The sequence below is a fragment of the Chiloscyllium plagiosum genome, unplaced genomic scaffold (assembly GCF_037043375.1).
Source record: "Chiloscyllium plagiosum isolate Xiang-an unplaced genomic scaffold, Cpla_swu_hap1 HiC_scaffold_43, whole genome shotgun sequence".
Lineage (NCBI taxonomy): Eukaryota > Metazoa > Chordata > Chondrichthyes > Orectolobiformes > Hemiscylliidae > Chiloscyllium > Chiloscyllium plagiosum.
The window spans coordinates 26537431-26554724 of record NW_028270181.1 but is presented as its reverse complement, the minus strand read 5'-3'; the positions used below and the strand labels follow the sequence as shown (position 1 = coordinate 26554724).

Below are 17294 nucleotides of genomic sequence, written 5' to 3'. Positions count from 1 at the left end.
TAAAATAACCACCCCTTTCTTATTATTCAGTTCCACCCAAATAACTTCTCTAAGTACAGCCGTAATGTTATCCCTTATCAAAAGCGCCACTCCCCACCCCCCCAAACCCCACCCCTTTCCATCCTTTCGAGAGCATTTATATCCTGGAACATTAAGCTGCCAGTCCTGTCCGTCCCTGAGCCACGTCTCTGCAAATGCTGTAATATCCCAGTGCCATGTTCTGAGTTTATCTGCCTTCCCTCTGAGGCTTCTTGCATTGAAATAAATGCAGTTTAATTTACTTCATTCTCTGCTTTGTTCCTGCCTGCCCTGACTGTTTGACTTGCTCCTTTTCCTAACTGTACCAGTCTCAGACTGATCTCTTTTTCCTCACTATCTCCCTGAGTACCACCCCCCTCCTCCACCACAAGCTTATTGTTTGAATCCTCCCAAGCAACTCTAGCAAATCTTCCTGCCAGTACATTAATCTCCTTCCAATTCAGTATCAATTCGTCCTTCTGATAGAGGTAATTTCTACCCCAGAAGAGATTCCAATGATCCAAAATTGAGAGTCCTTCTCCCTTGCACCAGCTCCTCAGCCACATATTCATCTGTTCTATCCTCCTATTCCTGCCCTGTCTAGCTTGTAGCACAAGAGTAATCCAGATATTATTACTCTCGAGACCTTCTTTCTAAATTTCTGCCAAACTTCCTATTTTCAGCATCTTACCCTTTTCCCTTCCTATATCGTTAATTCCAATGTGTACGATGGCCTCAATGGTCCCTTTGAGAATATTCTGCACTTTGTCCAAGATATCCTTAATCCTGGCACCAGGGAAGCATTCCTGAAAAAGGGCTTATGCCCGAAACGTCGATTCTCCTGTTCCCTGGATGCTGCCTGACCTGCTGCGCTTTTCCAGCAACGCATTTTCAGCTCTGATCTCCAGCATCTGCAGACCTCACTTTCTCCACCAGGGAAGCAACAGACCATTCTGATTTCTTGCTGTTGGCCGCAGAAATGTGTATGTGTTTCTGACTAGACAGTCCCCTATCATAATCAATCACTTGGAACCTGCCGTACCCCTCATTACATTAGAGCCAGTCTCTCTACCAGAAATTTAACTTGGCTGTTCTTGCAACATTCCCCTGAGAGTCCATCACATCCTACATTTTCCAAAACAGCATACTTGTTTGAGAAGTGGATAGCCACAGGAGACTCCTGCACTACCTGCCTCCCTATCCTACCTTTCCTGGCAGTAACCCATGTACCTGACTGTATCTGTGTTTTTTCTCCCTTCCTATAACTGCCATCCATCACAGCTCCTAGCTGCTGTAAATTCTCATTGCCTCTAACTGCCCTTCAGTTGATCCATGCAATACAATAGGATTCACAACCAAATATACTTCAGACACAATCATCAGTAACATGGAAATTTTTCCTAATCTCTGACATCCAACAGAAAGAGCACACCACTCTGCTAAAGGCCACCCTTGCTCCTTAACAATCTACAAATAATAGCACAGTCTTACTGCTCTGAAAAACGCTGCTGCAAACTAACTTAATACCTACATTTTGTATTTTTAAATTTTAATCAAGAGACAGATCTCAATAAAACATATAACCAAAAAAAGCCCACTCTAGTCACTTAAAAATGACAGCAAAGTTAAACTTTAAAAACCATGCACTTATTTGCTTCTGTGCTGTGAGCTCTCCCACGCACATTCCTCCAAGGTCAGCTGTGAATTTTGCTGTTTGTTCATTTTTCTTCATCAGAGTCGCACTCTGATGTCCAGAAATACTTGAACTCAAATAGCAAAGGCAGAAGCTGTGCAGATTCACTGCGTGTAGCTTTCTTTCTCTCTCACACTGACCATGTGGTTGCTGCCTTTATTCTCTTCCTTTTTAAAATGCCGTTGTTTTGATCTTTGTTTCCCCAAAGTTCCAAAACAAAGCAACAGTTTGTAAAACAGTAATTGGAATTCGAGGAAATTGCCTCCGCCTCCCAAAATACCTCAAAAAAAGGAGATCTTACAGCCACAGTTTTTTTCCCATCCTCTATCTTCCATAGCCCAGAATCCCTGCAGAATAGAACTGAGAAGGAATTGTCCTCCTGTCAACTCCTTTTTCAGCCATTGCCAGCAGCCTTCAAATTTCAAAATTCCCATTAACCTCACCAGCTTTAGCAATAGTCTCCCAGAAGCATTGTATTTATGCCTATCAAGAGCTTGAAGAGAAATTATAGGGCAAAATGATTGTAGTATGATGAAGTCAGAGAGGAAATCAAAGTCTTAAAGGACTAACACAGAATTGGACGAAGGCGTATGAAGAGAGTACCTAACGTGCAAGAGGACTAGTTTTTTTTACCAGGATAGATAGTAACAATTTCCTATTTACTAGCAATTATGTCCCCTGTGACATTTTGACATTAAGTGAGAGGTTCTGAAGGAACACCAAAGCAATTTTCTCACTAAAATAAGTAGACCACACACAGGACACAAACTTGAAAGCACAGAAGGGAGATTTGATGAAGTGTGAATTTAAACAGCAACAACATTCTGAAATCAACAAATGCTGGAAATCACAGCACGTCAGACAACATCCATGGAGGGAGAGCAAGTTAACGTTTTGAATCTAGATGATGATCAGAGCTGAAGTGAAGTATGGAGAGAATAACATCTGCAATAATTTGATCCAACAATAGATTCTGAACAACTTCGACAGATGTTCATGTGCTACTCAAAAATTGTTGCAGTGTCACGCCATACAGTCTCATTTACCTGAACTCAATAAAAGAATGCCTGTATGAAAGTGATGTGTTCACAGCTTTTCCTGATCATCCTCAAAGTTGTTCAAGACACTGCCTTCTCAGAATGACTGAACAAAACTATACGTATCAGTACATCAAAATTTCCTAAGGTTTTTTCTGAAAATATTTAATTGGAGGTTATTTTTCAAAATATGAATTAGCAACTTTGAGAAAGTTATCCTATTCATAGAATCCCCACAATGTGGAAGGATGCCATTCAGCCCATCGAGTCTGTACCAACTTCTGAAGAGCATCCTACCAAGGCCCGTACCCATCCCTGTCACCCTGTATTTCCCGTGGCAAATCCACCTAGCCTGCACATCTCTGGTCACTATGGACAATTAAGCATGGCCAATTCACCTAACCTGCACATCTCTGGACTCTGGGAGGAAACCAGAACACTTCCTTGAAACTTCCTTGACACACGGAAAATGTTACCCAAGGCTGTAATCAATCCTAAGTCCTGATGTTGTGAGTCAGCAGCACCACCTTGCCATTCCTATTGTTCTATGCTAGCACCTTCAATGATTTTGGTTTACAAATATGATTAAGCTACCTTGATTAAGTGAGGCTTGGGATTTGCTATGACATGACCAGCAAGATATAATAGTTTTTTTAAAAATCTTGCTTTACCATCTGTTCCATAAGAGCTTGATTCTGTTTTTGTAATTATAGAATGTGATATTCCTTCATGCAAAAGGAGAGATCCAGCAGCATGAGTCAAAAATTCAATAAGGTTGAATGGGTATGATTGATGAAGGAAACTCCATAAAGCCTAAATTGTTCAATAAAAATGGAAAATACTGTAAATTTGTAGCCTATCTACTGTTGGTATCTTATGTAGAGATCCATTTCTAAATTCAAACAAAGAAGTGCAGTTGTTGAAAATCTGAAACAAAAACCAAGTGCTGGATAAACTGACAAAGGGTCCATGGATTCAAGACATTAACTCTGTTTCTTCTTCTATTCATGCTTCCAAACTTGTTGAGTTTCTTCAGCACTTACTGTTTTTGATTCTGACCTAGTTCTAATAGTTTGTAATATCAGTCAGCACTATTTCACTCTGAACTTGAAGGATGGAGTTCAGACTTGTGTGCACACGTGATGACTCAAGGAAATAAATGGTAAAAGCACACTAAGAACATTTTATCTCATCTTGCAACAATTTGACATGAATCAATCTTTACAGCCCCTGCAAAATCTTGAAATTCTTTACCCTGTGAGCTATGAATGTTACTTAAGTATCTGGGGTGGGCTGGGACAGATATACCCTTGATCTCTGTCAAGATATATGGGAGTGGACAAGAAAGTGAAATTAATGCAAATGATCAATCATTATTGTATTAAATGGTGGACCAGGCTTGAGAAGTCATATATTCTTCTCCTATCTTATATACTTAAGTTTAGCAAATTGTTTCATCAAATTGCCTATAAATTAACAAAATACTTGTTGCTTTTTGCAGATTTTCTGAACAGCTTCAAATCACTTGGTTCCTAGGACTTCGGGTTTAAAAGATTATTTATGCTGTGCTTAAAAGTCCATTCTGAAATGTGCAAGTTCCTCGATTTTTTTTCTCACATCAGGTAAGGCTGACTGATTTTATTAAATTTTGAAGGAAGGAGAAGCAGGTGTAGTCCAATTTGCCCATTGAGTCTGATATGCCATAAAATAAGATGGGTGATCAGACTGAGGCCTTTACTCCACTTTTCTGCCCATCCTTTCTTTACACTAACTCCCTTGTTGAGCAATTTATGTAACTTGGCTTTGAATACATTCAATGACTACTACTCTCTGTGGAAGAGAATTCCAAAGACCAAGAACTGAGATTAGAAATTCTTCCTCATCTCCATCTTAACTGGGATACATTGTTTTAAACTCTACCATATAATTTTAGACTCCTTGACAAGCGGAAACCTTTTCTTAGAATCTTTTATGTTTAAATAGGATCAGCTGTTATTCTTTGAAACTCCAATGAGCATGTGCCCAAGCAGTTCAACCTTTCCTCCTACACAGAGGAGCATCAATTATCCGAACGACACGGGTAGGGAGTATTTTGCTCGGATAATCGAACGCTGGATAACACCGTTTAGCCAAGCATCGGAACCTTGCGATCTTGCCACATAATCCAAAATTCGGATAATTGAATGCCAGATAATAGAGATTCCACTGTACAAACCTCTCATTCCAGGAATCAACCTATTGACATTTTTCTGAACTGTTTCCAAAGTCAGTATATCCACCTTAAGTAAAGATACCAACTCCATGTATCATATTAGCAAGACTTCTCCACTTTTGTACTCCATCCTCTTTGCAATAAAGACTAGTATTCCATTTGTCCTCCTAATTTCTTGCAGCATCTGCATTCTCCTTTTCGATAATTTATGTCCAAGGACATCCCTATTCTTCTATACTGCAGCATTCTGAATCTCTTATTTAAATAGTAATCTACACACCATAGGCAAAGCTAGGGTGGAGGCTGCTGAGTAAGGTGAGGGTCCATGGTGTTTGGGGTGAGCTACTGCCATGGATTGAGGATTTGCTGTCTGACAGAAGGCAGAGAGTTGGGATAAAAGATTCTTTTTCGGAATGACAGCTAGTGACAAGTGGTGTCCCACAGCGTTCAGTGTTTGGGCCGCAGCTGTTCACTTTTTATATTAATGATCTGGATGAAGGGACTAGGGGCATTCTGGTGAAGTTTGCCGATGATACGAAGTTAGGTGGACAGGCACATAGTACTGAGGAGGTGGGGAAGCTGCAGAAAGATTTAGACAGTTTAGGAGAGTGATCCAAAAAATGGCTGATGAAATTCAATGTGAGAAAATGCAAGGTCTTGCACGCTGGAAAAAAGAATACAGTAGAAGTCGATTCAGATACAAAAATCATTGAAATGTTGATTTTAATCCTAAGATTGAAGCAGAATTTTAGGCACTAAACCTAATAGAAAGGCAACCCAGTGCGTATATTTCAGTGAACCTTAATTGATAGATTCTGCAGAATCGGCTTCTACTTCCTCACTTAACACAGAAATTTTAAGTTCCCGTTACCCAAATGCTTAGAGAAATAAATCCATATCACAGCATACTCATCTATTGTCTCGTTAACCTTTCCCACATAAAGGACTGGGCTGAATTTTGCAGTAGGTATGGCAAGTACCATTGTCAGTTCATATTATGCAATTAGTATGATTAATTGTCTGTGAGTGCGAAATACTATTGCTAAGTATTATTGCAAAAATGACCCATTGCTTTCTGATGCACTGAATTCATTTTGAGCCAAGGTATTACTTAAGTTTGTTGAAATACATTCAGAAACAAAACAATTTCACTGCTTGCGGCACTTGAGGCTGAAGAGTATCTTGACTCTTCAATGATCTCTCAACCTCCACCAGAACTTCGACATGGTCCTTTTCGACTGGACGTCCCACTGTCCAGTCTGCTCATATTATAATTGGAGATATTAATCAAAAGTAGAAATTAGCACAATTGCAATGGTTGAGCTTCTGTAATAAGAAAGAAAGGGAAATTAAGGGGGGCAGTGTTGAATTGAAGATATTGGAAAATTCTAACTATACAGCAAGTCAATGATTTTTTTTGGCATCTATTAACCTAGTTATAATCCCACTTCGAATTTGTTGAGTTTGGTTTTTTGAAAATTATAAGCGCAATTAAAATCATAAATACTGTGTGCAATTTTAAATTGTGTGCAATTGTTCACTGATATCATTAATATTGGGAAGGCCACATTTGTTGCAGTTGCTACCTTCTATAATTTACGATTGCAGTTTTTGTGGTAATGGTGTTTCTACAGTGATACTGTAGTAAGTACTGTATGGAGTTCCAGGCTTCTTATCCATCCATTGTGGAGGAATGGATTTATGTATCCAACATAGAGGGGAACTAAGATGGAAATGGTGGTCCCACATCCTGCTATTTAGAGTCCTCAGAATACAGGAGAAGTAAAGGCTGCAATATTGGTGAATTGCTGGACTACAGCCTATAAACAGGACATAACAATAGCCATTGTACAATAAATATGTAGGTAAGTATTGATTCAAATGACACATGCTTGACATAACAACATTTCATTATAAATTTAAATATTCCATTATAAATTTAAATATTCATATTTAAGTGGAACTTAAATTCTATCGAATAATTAAATACCCTTAAAATTCATTCTAATTGCAGATCTAAATTTTGAATGTGCTGCTTGTCTATCCCTATTGTGCTTTGTAGCAGTCCAATCATTTAATCTGTTCCTCCGTTTGCTCTCAAGATTGGCTAACGTAAGGAGAACTTAAAATTTCTCCAGTTGCAATATGTCTGCTGGGCCACAGTAGACAACAAGAAGTATTTCTCCTGATATTAACTTGAACATACTGCAGACTATCAACATGATCATTTAGACAATCACTTGCAGTGGTTGGTGTTGAAGTAGCATTAGGGCTGTTAAGTTCTGGGTTCTTAAGTGGTGGCAATTGTGAATTGAGCAAGAAGAGCTTAGAATAGGCAGAGCAGTTGATGAGCTTTCCTGCTGATCCTGATTGACAGGAGCAAAGCAGATAATTGAAGGACAAACTTGCTGGTAATGTAGAAATCATGGAAAATAATTAAAAATCATGAGCAGTAACTTGAATTTAAATATTTCCATAAGAAATTATTACGACAGTTGACCAAAAGCTTGATTAAAGAGATAGGATTTCAGGATTGTCTTAAACATATCTTAAAGCCTGTTACGGCTAATCTGCTTTCAACTATCAGTTTTTAAAAAAGCTGTACTTATACTTGATTCAGACCTATGTTGCATTTTGACTCTCTTAAGAAAGTACTTGTGCTGATCAATTATAGTAATAAATTCAGTTGGTTGTGCAGTTATGACTCATGAATGCGAGATTGCAGGAGGTGGAGACTCTTGAAGAGCTATTCCAAAGTGTTTTGAGGGGTGGGGTGTGGTACAAGAACAACAAAATTTCCATTGAGGGAGAAATTCAATGTTGCTTTCTGTAGTTTCAGACTACCACTGACTCTGACCATGTCACAATAATGTTGTAGTCTGAACAGTCTCCAATCTAAGATTGATGTCAATTGCTGTCTGTTGAAATCTGATGAACATTTTGCATTTGCCAATATTGACACTTGCCATTCAAGCTCTCTCATGAGAATTCTTCTACCAACTCTTGTAATTTCCCTCAACCCTTGACTCCTTCATTGGTGACTAAAGTTTACTTCATCACTTCCCACATTTTTGAATTTCCTCATCAACTCTCTTCACAGCCAACTCCGTATTTTAAGACTAACATTTTGACTACCTCCTAACATTTTGCTTTGCTGTCTTGTTTTGTCTTCCATTGGGCACCTCTGAATGTTTTTCCGTAATTAAAATGCTCTATTAAATGCAATTTGCTGTCCTTTTTTTCAAAAAGATGGAGTAAAATAATCTGGGTTGGCAGAGGTGCTGAACAAGTCTATTATTGCTGAAAGGAGAAAGTGAGGACTGCAGATGCTGGAGTATCAGAGCTGAAAATGTGTTGCTGGAAAAGCGCAACAGGTCAGGCAGCATCCAAGGAACAGGAGAATCGACGTTTCGGGCATAAGCCCTTCTTCAGGAATTCCTGAAGAAGGGCTTATGCCCGAACATCGATTCTCCTGTTCCTTGGATGCTGCCTGACCTGCTGCGCTTTTCCAGCAACACATTTTCAGCTCTATTATTGCTGAAAGCATGGAAGAACTGATTAACTGCATCTAGTAGAAGAGTTTGGGTATTATTCAAATCTGCTGCTCAGTGAATTTATAAAGACTTGTATGTACTCAAATATTTTCAACTACTTTATGTTGACACATATATAGTAATTACAGAAGTTCTTTCTCAAAAAAATGAATCAACCCAAGGGAAGCAATATTTTTATGCTGAAAATTCAACTTGAACTTCACTAAAGGGGTTAAATGTAATTTTGCTTGTTAAATAATAGTAATTTACATTACTGTGGATTTTGATAACAACTCAGTCCAGTGCTCTTGAAATGTGACTAACATATATAGTACGTGTAATAAGAGTCCTTTTCATGGTTTTGTTCAACTGTAAAATTGAAAGTACTTTTAAGGGTTGTAGCCTGCACTGATCAAACATCTCTTGAGACTGCCTTGGTATTTTTCAGATGTTGAAAATTTAGAGTAGGAAGTAGTACAAGCCTTTAGGAGATGAATGATGGTGATGTCAGAAAGGATTCCACGGACCATTTGAAGTGCAGTAGAGAATGGACTGGTGACTGAAAGTCTGGGCAGCTAAGTCTTGATTTAGAGGATATTCTGACTTTAGAGTTGAGAAAATTATAAAAGCTTGGAGGTGGTAGTATGCTTGTCTAAACTACATCAGTTATAAAAGGAATTATTGGGCTGTTTACTTCTGTGACCAAAGCGGAGATTAACATTGTTACAGTCTAAGTTTGTAGGAAGAAAACAATACATCTCTGCAATGCAAATTATAGCTGGACAGATATCAAATTTGGAAATTAGAAGTCCATTAATTTTATCACTTTTTCAATAAAGACAAGTCGTTGATTCTATGATTTCCTCGGAAAGAGTTATTTAGAACACGTTGATGAGATTGTGAGCTGCTTCAAAATTGAAGGCAGCAAATGTTTGCATTGAAAATGGATCCTGTCTCATAGATTATGCTTGTAAATAAGATTGGTCTTTTTAATATTAATCATAGCTGTACAGTATGGGAACAGACCTTTTGGTCCAACCAGTCCATGCCAACCACAATCCTAAACTAAACCCAGTCCCACCTGCCTGCACTTGACCCATATCCTTCCAACTATTCCTTATTCATGGACTTACCCAAATATCTTTTAAACGTTGTCACTGTAATCACATCCTCTGGAAGTTCATCCCACACAAGAACCACTCTGTTTTAAAAAAAAGTTGCCCCTCGTATCTTCTTAAAATCTTTCTGCTCTTTCCTGAAAAATATGCCCCCAGTCTCAAAATCCCCCACCCTAAGGGAAAGACACCTGCCAATCACCTTATCTATACCCCTCACGATTTTATAAATCCTTTATAAGGTCACCTCAACCTCCTATGCTTCAGTGAAAAACAATCCTAGGCCCTCCTCATAACTCAAACCCTCCATTCCTAGAAAGCTCCTGATAAAACTCTTGCAACTCCTAGTATGCAGATTTGTGACAAATAGTTTGTTTTACTGACCTCCTTTGGGAATAAAGCATATATTGTGAAAACAATTGTTTGAAAATAAGATAGTTTGCTATAGTCTTGTTTGAGCTGTCATTCTAACTAAATTTTTTTGAATTGTTACTGTTTGCCCACATCCATGCATCCTGGTGTGTATAGGTAACTAATAGGGTCCAGAAACAGCTGAGTTGGAACCACTAGGAAATGGGTTTTGTGATGAGCCCCTATCTTGTGTAGCTGGAGTAAAATACAGTTACTTGGTTGTTTTCTTGATGTTCAATGTTTTAAATTGCAACACTATCGGAATCTTGATTCGACCCCCTTGGTGTGTATAAAATTTGAATGTAACAGTTTGAAATTTGACACATTTCCATGGAATGTGGGAGAATGTGAAGGTCTGTTTCTGTGCTGTATGACTAGCGCATCAGGCATGTATAATATTTACTGAGAGAAATCTTTCTGAATGAAGGTGTGGTAGAAAATGTGTAACTTGCATATATTTAATTGTTGATCAAATAATTTGAAATATGAAACTTGAATTAATTGGATAGACTTCAATATTTCCAGAATATTGTATCTTTTCAATGTAGATATTGAAAATACAGATTACTATATCCGAGCATTTGACCAGTCTAGCCAGTATAAAACAAAAGCTCTGGGCTATGATACATTCCTGACACTTCAAATAATTTGATTAGTTTGAGTTACGTAAGTGGTAGGATTTTCTTTGATAAAGTTAGTATTCAACAGTATCTTGTGCACAGCATCTTCAGTTTTTAATGTTAAATATTGGCTCAACTATCAGAGGGCATTCAGCTGCTTATACAGCTGAAAACAGCAAGAAAAACCAAAAATTTCAGCTTGAGATGTGCGTGCCGGTAGGAATATTGATTGAGTCGTACAAAAGCACACAAGGTACAAATGAGAAGCCTTCAGAAATGAGATAACAAGTGTCCAGAGACAGTATATTCCTGTTAGGGTGATAGGAAAGGCTGGTAGGTATAGGGAATGCTGGATGACTAAAGAAACTGAAGGTTTGGTTAAGAAAAAGAAGGAAGCATATGTCAGGTATAGACCGGATAGATTGAGTGAATCCTTAGAGTATAAAGGCAGTACAAGTATATTTAAGAGGGAAATCAGGAGGGCAAAAAGGGGACATGAGTTAACTTTGACAAGTAGGGTTAAGGAGAATCCAAAGAGTTTTTGCAAATACATTAAGAGTAAAAGGGTAAGTAGGGAGAGAATAGGGCCCTTCATTTGGCTAAGAACTGACTCAAAGGTAAAAGACAGAGGGTGGTGGCAGAAGTTTTTCAGACTGGAGGCCTGTGACCAGTGGAATGCCACAGGATCGGTGCTGGGTCCACTACTTTTCATCATTTATATCAATGATTTGGATGTAAGCATGAGGTATCACTATTAAGTTTGCAGGTGACACTAAAACTGGAGGTGCAGTGAACAGCAAAGAAGGTTACCTCAGATTACAATGGGATCTTGAATTGATGGGCCAGTGGGTTTGGAAGTGGCAGATGGAGTTTAATTTAGATAAATGCGAGGTGCTGCGTTTTGGGAAAGCAAATTGCAGGGCTTACACACTTAATGGTAAGGGAGTGTTGCTGAACAAAAAGACCTTGGAGTGCAGGTTCATAGCTCCTTGAAAGTGGTATCGCGGGTAGATAGGATAGTGAAGAAGACATTTGGTATGCTTTTCTTTATTGGTCAGAGTATTGAGTACAGGAGTTGGGAGGTCATGTTGCGGCTATACAGGACATTGGTTAGGCCACTGTTGGAATATTGTGTGCAATTCTGGTCTCCTTCCTATCAGAAGGATGTTGTGAAACTTGAAAGGGTTCAGAACAGATTTACAAAGATGTTGCCAGGATGTTGAGCTATAGGGAGAGGTTGAATAGGCTAAGGCTGTTTTCCCTGAGGTGTCTGAGGCTGAGGGGTGGCTTTATAGAGGTTTATAAAATCATGAGGGGCATGGATAGGATAAATAGGCAAATTCTTTTCCCTGGAGTCAGGGAGTCCAGAAATAGAGGGCATAGTTTTAGAGTGAGAGGGGAAAGATATAAAAGAGACCTAAGGGGCAATGTATTCACACAGAGGGTGGTACAGGTATGGAATGAGCTGCCAGAGGAAGTGGTGGAGGCTGGTACAATTGCAACATTTAAAAGGCATTTGGATGGGTATATGAATAGGAAGGATTTGGAAGGATATGGGCCCGGTGCTGGCAGGTTGAGATGGATGGGTTGAGATATCTGGCTGGCATGGACGAGTTGGACCAAGGGGTCTGTTTCCGTGCTGTACATTTGTGACTCTAAATGTTTTGTGGCGAAAGTGGGTACTGCGGATGCTGGAGATTAGATCCAAGATTAGACTAGTGCTGGAAAAGCACAGCATGTCAAGCAGAATCTGAGGAGCAGGAAAATTGACGTTTCGGGCAAAAGCCCTTTTGTGCCCAAGTAATCGACAAAGATAAATCCTAATGCTCGTTGCTCGATGGAGAGGCATCTTATTGAATTGTTATCCAATAGAATTTAGAGCTGCTAAACTAATAATAATCATGTCACTGTGTTTGCCAAATAATGCAAAATATCTGCAATATTTTGAGAAGAAATCTATAGCCCTTTGAAAAAATGATCTTATTTTTAAACAATTAGCAAACAAGACCAATATACTTACTGCCAGAGCTAGAAGAGCTTGAAAAGGATTTTGTAAACCAACTACCAAACTGAAACAAAGAACTGCAAATACTGAAAATCCGTAACAAAAACATAAAATGCTGAAGAAACTCAATAGGTCTGGCAGCACCTGTACGGAGAAAAACAGCGTTAATGTTTCTGAATAACTGGACTCAGTGCATTGATTCTGTTTTTCTGTCTGCAGTTGCCACTGGACCTGCTGAGTTTCTCCACTTTGTTTTTGTTGTCCCAAAATATCTTGCTGTGTACACTTGTAAAGGATGTCGACAATATGTTAATTGGTATCTTCTGTTTCTGACATTATGCTCCAGTATATTTAAAAGAAAAACAGATGTCTTCAGGCGAGAACTGTCTTAATTTTGTCAGAATTAATATATTAGGATTCTTGGAGAGACAAAGAATTGATAGGTCTTTACATATTTGGTTCCGGAACTTTTTAGTCTTTTTTTGCTTGTACTCTGTCACCAGCCATTTCTGAGCACAATATCTGGACATTTAATCAACCTTCAGCTCATTGCCAACACTTTGTAATCTTTCCTTTTATGCCAGTGGGTCCCCATTCCTTTTAATCATCTGTTTCAAAAGATTTATGAAAATGAAAACTGAACATTTTCAAACGTGGTTGCACTACCCCAGATTGTCAGAATTGCTCTTTTCAGTATTCATGCAACACTGTTCATCACTCACGCACTTCAATAATTTGATGAAATCCATCATGAACGTTCAGTTCAACAAAGCCAAATTCTTCACTTAATATCTCCTGTATCACCAAATTCCCTAAGAAAATTTCCAGAATGATCAGACTACTGTCCTTCAAAAGGCCAAACTTGCTTACAAAGCAAAGTCACCTGATAAACCTAAGTTCGTTGTTATTTAGAGAAATTCGTAGAGAATCTGTACAAAGTAAATAACAGCAATGGATTATTTTTGTTCCATTAAACAGTTCCCTGTTCTAGGTCTCTAGAAATCTGACAACTGAACTACATTCGAATAAACATACCTGTGAGCTAACCAATATGTGTTTCTCAATTAATTGCAATTTGTTTAAGAACTAGGAGCAAGAGTAGGCCTTCTGGACCATTGAATCTCTTCCTGCATTCAATAAGATCATGGCTGATCTTTTTATGGACTCAGGTCCGCTTAACTGCCTGCTCACCATAACCTTAGATTTTTGAACAGTAAATGAATTTATCTATCTCTGCCTTAAAAGAATTCAATGAGGTAGCTTCAACTGCTTCACAGGACAGGGAATTCCACAGGTACCTAACCCTTTGGATGAAGAAGTTCCTCCTCAACTCGATCTTAAATTTGCTTCCCCTTATTTTGAGGCTATGCCCCCTAGTTCTAATTTCACCCGCCAGTGAAAATAAACTTTGTGCTTCTACCTTATATCCAATTATGAAGGGAATAGATGTTTCCATAAGATCTTCCCTCATTCGTCCAAATTCCAATGAGTATAATCCCAGACTACTCGATCTGTCCTCTAAAGCCAACCCTGTCAACTCTGGAATCAATCTAGTGAACCTCCTCTGCACCCCCCTTCAGTAGCAGTCCATCCTTATGCCAGGACATACTTTAACCCTTCTTTATGCAATTGAGGATGACAACAAATAATAAAATATATCCCAGTTTTTAAATTTCACTTAACAATCTTCTCCCATCAATACTAGTCATATCTTAATTAATCTATCTTGCAGTTTGCCTACATCGGTATTGTTTCTCTAAGGGGATTCCAGATCTGCACCACATTTATCTATCCCAATCCGAGGCAATGCTTTATATTGATTCCTTACCTTGCATGCAGAGGAAATTGAGTGTACTTTTAATGGCGTTTTTCCTCTGATTACTTTTTTATTTTATACTTGGGATCGCTCTCTTCCTGCACTCCCCTTTTTTCATTCTGTTGCCTCCGCCCTGAATGTAAGTTGATTTGCTTCCGTCATGCATTTGCCTTGTCCCTAACAATTGTGTTCCCATTTCTTGGTCCTTAAATTTAGGAACAGCTGGGAAATGCTGTCATTGTGTCTGTGTTGAAGCACAAATTCCAGAACATTTGCAGGATCTAATTAATTTGAGAACCAGCCAATCACTCTTGCCTTCAGTTGTACTTCTATTAAAGCTACCGTTTTAACTTCATAAGGCCACATCCTTCATCTTTGCAACATCTTTTCTATTTTATATACTTCTTAAAGTCCAGTAATACGATATCCCACTCCATTGTTTATGGAACAAAAAGTATAGGAACAGAGCAAACAATTCTACCCTCGAGTCTGTTGACCAGTACTGCAACTGTTGATCAGTACTGCAACTCTCTATTTTCTTGATGTTCTTGTCAAAGAGAAACCTATCAGTCTCAGTATTGACAACTTTATATGGGTTGGAGTTCCAGATTTCCACTACCCTTGGGAAAAGCGAATTCCAGCTTCGCACTTAGTGAGAAACCTGGAAAATAACGCACAGATGTCCAAGCAACATTCCTTCACGAGAATTTCTCATCTGTCACTTTTTAAAAAAAAGTATACCACAGACAGGTCTCTAATTTCCCTGAACTATTTCTGTGGGAAAGGTTGGCAGCTATTCTATATGAAAAATGGTGAAACAGTGCAAGTTTATATTTTTAAATGCTGTAGATGCTGCTGTTTCTGTCACAGTGGCTTGTGGTAGACAAATTAATTGCAATGAAATATCACTGTTCAACGTGCTTTACAAAGTATTTTTAATTCTAATAACATTTCAGTAGTTATGAGTTATGAATCTCAGCAAAATGAGAAAGGGAACAATGGTAATGTAGCTTAAATCAACCTGGGGTTCTTTAATGTTTAGTCTGGACTTTTGGACTATTAAGATTTACTTATATCATGGGGAGCTAGAGGGAAAGTAGAACAGACTTCTTGCCCTTGAAATCTAAAGATTAGAAACTTCTGTTCAGCTTAAAATGTTTTGAGCGAATTGGGTGCATGAAGACAGAGTGCTTTGAGAATTTGTATTCTTTAGGATAGATTTTCAGCTTGTTTCTGCATGTAAAACTGATGTTAAGGATTTCTTCCACTCAACTTCCATTATGGAAACTGCCTGATTTGCATTTCCTATAGCTTGTTTTATACCTTGCAAATAAAACCTTCCAGTTGCCTACTTTTAAACAGTTTTGCATCAATGTAGGTAAATCCCTGGGACCTGATCAAGAAGCTTGGGGAGAAATTGTGCGGCCCCAGCAGAAATATTTGTATCATCGATAGATGTGGGTGAGGTGCCAGAAGAGTGGGGGGGTGGCTCATCTTGTGCCATTATTTAACAAAGATCTCAAAGAAAAGCCCGGGAACTACAGACTGATGAGCCTGACATTGGTTGTCAAGTTGTTGGAGGGGATTCTGAGAGATGGGATCTATATGCATTTGGAAAAGCAAGGACTAATTGGGGATAGTCAGCATGGCTTTGTGCGTGGGAAAGCGTGTCTCACAAACTTGATTTGCATTTTTTTTTGAAGAGGTGAACCAAGAAGATAGATGAAGGCAGACTGGAGCAGAGTAGTACAGTTTGTTTTTATGGACTTTATCAAGGCCTTCAAAAAGATTCAGCATGGTAGACTGGTTAGTAAGATTAGATCACATGGAATCTAGGGAGAGCTAGCTAATTGAATACAAAATTGGCTTGATGTTAGGAGATGGGGTCGTGGTAAAGGGTTGTTATTCAGAATGGAGGCCCGTGACCAATGGTGTGCCGCAAGTATCAGTGCTGGGTCGGCTGTTGTTCATCATTTGTATAAACAGTGAAGATAAGAATATTGAAGCATGGTTAGGAGGTTTGCAGATGACACCAAAATTGGTGGTATGTGGATCGTGAAGAGGTATCTAAGAGTAAATGGGATTTTCATCAACTGGGTCAATGGGCTGAGGAATGACCGATGAAGTTTAATTTAGATAAATGCAAGGTGTTGCTTTTTGGTAAGACAAAACAGGACCGAACTTTAACAGTTAATGGTAGGGCCCTCGGTAATGCAGTCGAACAGAAAGATCTAGGGGTTTAGTTACATAGTTCCTTAAAAGTGGTGTCAGAGGTAAACAGGGTGGTGAAGGTGGTGTTTGGCACACTTGCCTTGATCAGTCAGAGCATTGAGTACAGGATTTGGCTGTACAAGATATTGATACGACCACATTTAGAGTACTGCATACAGTCCTAGTCATTTTGCTATGGGAAGAATGTTATTAAGTAGGAAAGAGATTTACAAGGATATTATCGAAACTGGAGGGTTTGAATTATAATGAGGTGCTGGATAGATTGCGACATTTTTTCCTGGAGCACAGGAGGCTAAGGGCTGACCTTATAAAGGATTATATAATCACGAGGGGTATAGAGAAGGTGACTAACCAAGGTCTTTTCCCCAGGGTGGCTGAGCCCAAAACTAGAAGGCGTACATATAAGGTGAGAGGAAAAAGATTTAAAAGGGATCTGAGGGGCTACTTTTTCATGGAGAAAGTGAGGTCTGCAGATGCTGGAGATCAAAGTTGAAACTTTATTGCTGGAACAGCACAGCAGGTCAGGCAGCATCCAGGGAACAGGAGATTCGACGTTTCGGGCACAGGCCCTTCTTCAGGAATTCCTGAAGAAGGGCCTGTGC

General features: G+C 38.9%; 1 protein-coding gene across 1 annotated transcript in view; it reads left to right on the top strand.

Moving 5' to 3' along the window:
• bmpr1aa (bone morphogenetic protein receptor type 1Aa) overlaps positions 1–17294 on the top strand; it is a 214965-nt gene that overhangs the window by 72161 nt on the left and 125510 nt on the right. Inside the window, exon 2 of the mRNA XM_043678714.2 lies at positions 4250–4370. The gene's annotated coding sequence lies outside the window, so the exon portion shown is untranslated. The remainder of the gene's footprint in view (positions 1–4249; positions 4371–17294) is intronic.